Source organism: Sipha flava, unplaced genomic scaffold, assembly GCF_003268045.1.
Source record: "Sipha flava isolate LNK unplaced genomic scaffold, YSA_version1 67_pilon_pilon, whole genome shotgun sequence".
Lineage (NCBI taxonomy): Eukaryota > Metazoa > Arthropoda > Insecta > Hemiptera > Aphididae > Sipha > Sipha flava.
The window spans coordinates 567795-573794 of NW_020273607.1; the positions used below are offsets into that span (position 1 = coordinate 567795).

Here is a 6000-nt window from a genome sequence, read left to right on the forward strand (position 1 = left end):
ATTTTTTTTCAATACATCGCAATAAAAACATCGATGTAGAGTTTCGATATATCAAACGAAAACATCGGTGTTTTTAAAAAATCGATGTATTTTTCCCATCTCTAATTTTAATATCTTTGGAAAACTGGAGTTTGCGATAACAACAGGTTGAATTTGAATGAATGAATTTTGTCGGTTTTAGTTTCAGATCTAGATCAATCGATTACAAAAGAATCTCGTTTTAAATATAGACAAAAAGAAAAACTACCATTTAACTAATTACTAAATTCATCAAAGTGACTATTATGATTTACTATACGATTTCGTAGAAGAAACGGATTTGATGTAGAAATGTAATTATACTATTAAAAATATTATACATACATATTATATTGTATAATAATGTATACTCTTATCTTATACGGAGGATGTTGATCGATACCACACATCATCAAAATATTTTAACTTATAATTTCAAAATATTTAATCACGGTAGAATTATAAACATTATTTAATTTTATCATAAAAAACTAATTAATAAGATAGTTAATAATCAAATAATTAATTAAGTAATAAACAAATTTTTTTTCCAATTTTGTTTCTCATATTAAATTCCAACATACAATAAATCTAATTAAATCTTAATATTTACAGGATAGTTAAACAGTTATCTCCTATTATACTACGTCTATTGAAAAACGATCAAACTAATTTAGTTTTATCGATAATTCATACAGTATTGTTCGAAAACATTCAAATCAGATCAAAAGCTTCTTTTGAAAGCAAACCACTTGTCAATGATAATGGTGTTTTTAGGGTAAATATTAATATTTTTAAATTCATATTATAAAATAAAATTATCTGTTTTAATACTTTATAGATTCGATGAAAAACATCATGATGACGAAATTAACACCAGCTCACCGAACATGAAATTTACATGTTTATGTAATAAACAACGATATTGAAGATGATTTAAAATACTATAAAAATGATTAATTTCTTAAACTTCTTTTCTATAATTATTTCATTATCTGTTAACATTTTACATTTTGTTTACATAATATTTATTTTTTTCTTACAAAATCTAATATTATTGTATTACTGTATTTTTTGTTTTTTATTTATATCATTGCATACATGATAAAATGCGTAGTTAATAATTTAGGTAACTTATTTAAGATTCGGCACAAAAAGGCATGTAATAACTATGTATGATGCTACTCTCTAGGATTAAAATTGTGTTGACTATTACAAGTAATATCATTGATACAATAATAACCATGTTATCAGTTACGTTGTAGTTTTCAAACAATTAATCATTTTTAAACGTACGAATTTCATTCAAAAAAAAATATGAACTAATTCAAAATTTTACGCTCTATCCAATCATATTAAATACATATTTATGCATCAATAATTTGTTTAGATACAATTCTATCCGTGTACGTGCCAAATTTGGGACATCATGCACTTATGACTTGACTTTGCAAAGTATGCTTTATAAATTATGTTATACCTAGTATTCAAAATATTCACGTAGTTAATTTTTCCATTAGAGGTTAAAATTAATTCGACTTCATTCTATTCACGTGTACATAGTACCTATACCTGATGGCAGTAAATAAAACAAATTAATAACATATCTTTTATTTATTATTACAACATAGGCATATTCTAGGGGGGGAGGGGAAATGTCCCTTCGAAATCTGTATTTAAGGAATCGATTATATATGAGTTATACATTTGCAATTTTTTTTTAATGTGGATCATTTTATTATGAAATCAAATTACGTGTGGCTGTGAATACTGAATAAGGCTTTTTGTCGAGTCCATACTTAGTGAAAAATCAAATAAAACACTAACATAACTTCAAAACACAGACAGATGTTAAAAAATAACTACACAAAAATCGATTTTATGTGGATTCGGCATTAGATAAAAATAAAAAAAAACCACAAATATATAAGATTCACCTGATTTAAATATTTCCAAAAATTTTACTTGTACATTTTGAGCATGAATTAATGGAAAAATTTGAGTCCCCCCTCCCACCATTATATGTAAGTCTTGACGACTCCGCTGCTACCTTTAACTACTTACCTTTAACACTTGTAGTTAAGTATTCCAAAAATGCTGTTATACATAAAACATAAGAAACATTTTTGGTAATGGTTGATAATGTATAATTTACCACAAATGGTACAAATACAAATGTTTATAATTATTGATACTGCATGGTGTGTCAAACATGGCACTTACAAAAATATTGATAAGTGACTATCATATTATGCATGGTTTGCCATATTTTTCACACAATAAACTTTACATTATAACTTCCAAACTTTTAACTTGAATTTTTTTTTTACTATTTTTCTTATAATCATGAAAATATTTTAATGAAGTAGATTTTTTTTCCAGTCAAAAGTACAAAATCATGCAGAAAGGGGTTAAAAAAAACTGATTGATGATTAATTTACAAAACTATAAAATATAATAAGTAAAATGGGTATATTTTTTTTTTTACGCGGAAGAAAATTCACATAATATTCAAAACAAAGTGCAACTAAATAAGTTCCTATATCTTTGTTTTCAATTGAATGTGAACATTTATAAGATGTAGTACATTCCGCCTGATGCAGGCATCGGTTTAAGTGGGTGACAGGATTCTCAAAAAGCTTCTTTGATACAAAAACAGTATCTTAAAAGTTAAACAAATGCAAGTTTAATTATATTACCTATTTTAATACACTGAAATGTATTAATGAAATTATATTAAAATGTAATCTAAGATCATTAAATACTGTCTAGATTGACGTTTTTTTAAACAAACTTATCAATATATACTCGCGTAAACACTCTGCTAAACATAATTTCTAGATATGTACTTAATAAATGTTTTGATTTATTACAATTATTTAATTATTATTAATAATGTATCATACTGCAATAATGTGACATAAAAATTAACTGCGTATAATCAGTTGCATTTCAATAATTTATTCTTATTAAGTTCTAAATACATATATTTGTGCAAATCATAAATAAAAATTGTAAGCAACGAGGTCAAACTGTAAACAATACGATTATAATAGTTTCCGTGCCCTACAATAGTATAAGGGCTGTTATTCCCTGGCTTGTTCGCCGTGGAGTATAATAATAAATATTTTCAGTGTGTAATTATGATTGTTCGTGATTATTTAACATATAAAATTGTAAATATATATAAAAAATGTAGTTGCCTAAATGGCACAAATACAGTATATAATTAATTTCCTACTTGGCACAATAAATAAATAATAACACAAATGTGACCCACACGGCGCACAAACAATAATGATAAAAATAAATAAATAATGTTTGTCCTACAGTGGCATAGCTAAAAATACTATAACAATGTAATAATAAAATGGGTGGTCCACTCTAAATATAATATAAATAATAAATAAATACACTTGTTGGCCCTACAGCGACACAATAATATGAACTTTGACTATAATTTCCTAGTTGGCACACAATAGACCCGTCGGTCTGTACACTAAATAATCACTATTGGTCGACCATACTCACAATAGGCGCAGCGTTAGGTGATGGATTTCATTTCACGCGACCTGCACCGTAGGACGTAATAAACTTCAACAATTAAAAAAACTATTACAGTACGCGTGCGTACGACTACCTAGCCGACCGTTTAAACGACGAATTTACGTGTCTGCAAAAAATCGCAGAACACAATTTAAAACCACATTACTCACAATGATCGCTGATAGCCGTGCCTAAAAAACAACTCTATTAATTAAAGCAACAAAATAGTTGCTAGAACGATAAATACCTGACGGTCGAACAGGAACACGACATAAGACAACGCGGTTTCACGAGAAATCGATACCTCAGTGTCACCACACTACAACAAAACACAAGAACTTATGGAAACTTTATGGTACCGAGAACATGACTATAACTTTTACCGAAACATAATCCGAAAATATAAAAACACTGAATAACGGGTATTTAAGCACGATGATAACAGTGGCGTCCACGGAGAGATATCGCTTTCGCCGATCGACACCAAGGTTAGTGGGGATACGGTGTGTAGCCCCACTATCACACGTTACCAACTGTCACCCGATTTCATGTACTTTATTATTATTTTCCTGTCGAATTATTTTATAGATGTTCTTTGTGTATTTTAAGGTTTGTAAAACCTGACTGTTCGAATGTCGACGGTTACATCGATTGCTCGATCGAGTTAACTCCCCCCACCGTTCCGTCCACCGAATCTGTCGTACGTTATTTTTTGTCTCCTGCACTTGTATTCTGGTCCACGGCTTCCATATTTGATCGTGCGATTTTGTATCTGTGTTCCGTCGAACTATTTATTCATTTATTTTTATTGCTCTGTCGAGTGCCATTCATTTAAGATACATTTTTCTTATTATTATAATTTTCCGCTTTCACGTACCTTCATTCAAACTTACCTTTCTGTGAGTCATTTTGGTCAGTGGTTCACACCACTAAAGGTTTATAGAATATAATTTATAAATATTGAATCGATACTACAACAGCGCAACGCACCGGTACGCATCGCCGCGAAAATGATAACACAAGATGATTAACAATAAAAATATAAACATTCTCGGATTGAATAATACTCCTCGTAGTACACATCCTTATGATTATATAATTTCTGGTTATTTTATCTCTTGAGAACGATCAAATGTTTGATATGTTTATTTCATATAGTTGTAGCTGGAAAAACGAATACAGTATAAAAACGATCAGCAGCCAGACGGTCGGTGAAAACTTCGATTCTAGCAACGGTATTAACAATTTTGCATTCACACATTTTTTTTATATCGAATCAGTTACAACAGATCTCCCGGACGAGACCGGATAATTCTGCTGGTTTATTATAACATAAATATCGCGTAGTGATTTTTTTCTATACTCGCGCGCGCACTCGTAAGTGGTACGTAATCAGTGCCGTAGGAAACAAACATTGCGCCCGGGGCGAAACTTCAAAATTCACACTTATGTATTTTTAATTTAAAAATATTTTGCTTATTAGGTATTATTTTCAACGATTCCTGTAATTATTATGAAGGAAGTTCAAGATTTTATAAACATAATATACGACATTAACCATTGTAATTTTTAACATTAAATGCAAGATTTTCATTTTTGCGCTCTCCCAGTAAATGCGCCCGAGGCGTAGGCACCTCTTGCCACCCTCTTGCTACGGCCCTGTACGTAATAATAATAACAATAATAATTATTACCAATTTAATTGCCACGTTCAGAGATCTCGGCTCGGAGGCACTAATGGACCTTATTTTTTTTGTCTCTTTTTCTCTGTCTCTGTTCGCCTTTTGATTCGATCGAGTGCGCCACACATACACTATTATTACGATTACAATGTATACATATACGCATGTAAAATTGTGCGGCCCGAGGTCGTCTTCAATTTCAATTAACCCCGTGGGAAACGGCGACTCGCGCACGGATCACTGCGGCCGCCGCAACAATATTGCGGGCGGAGACAACGGATCGGTAAAAAAACGGCCAGGATAAGGATAGGAACGATTCGTGGTGTGGACGGGCGGCAGGCAAGGAGACGGAATGAAAAAAATCTACACGTATTGTCGTGTGTGCTCCGTAGTATATACACCGTACACGCGTATAACATAATAATATAAAGCGGTGCACAACGATGAAGTTCTCAATAGTATATATATATATATATATATATTTTTTTTTTGGTTTTCAGAGCCTTTAAGAAGCAAAAAAAAAAGTCATGGAGGCCCCGAGGACTGCAAATCTCAATTTTGTACCACAACAAGTGATGCGTTTTTGATTGTTTTTGATCTTTTGGAAAACGATTTGTTTTTTTGATAATTGGTATGGCATATGAATACGAAATACGAGGCGTGTCCAGAAAGTAAGTTCCGTTGGGCAATAAAAACATGTAAATGTGTAAATTTTATTATAAATTTTATTTGAATATAAAATATATGTATTACT

General features: G+C 30.6%; 1 protein-coding gene across 1 annotated transcript in view; it reads right to left on the reverse strand.

Annotated features, from left to right (window-relative positions):
- Positions 1-3980, reverse strand: part of LOC112691806 (DC-STAMP domain-containing protein 2-like) — a 39300-nt gene extending 35320 nt beyond the window's left edge. Inside the window, exon 1 of the mRNA XM_025566209.1 lies at positions 3812-3980. The gene's annotated coding sequence lies outside the window, so the exon portion shown is untranslated. The remainder of the gene's footprint in view (positions 1-3811) is intronic.
- Positions 3981-6000: the final 2020 nt, after the last annotated feature.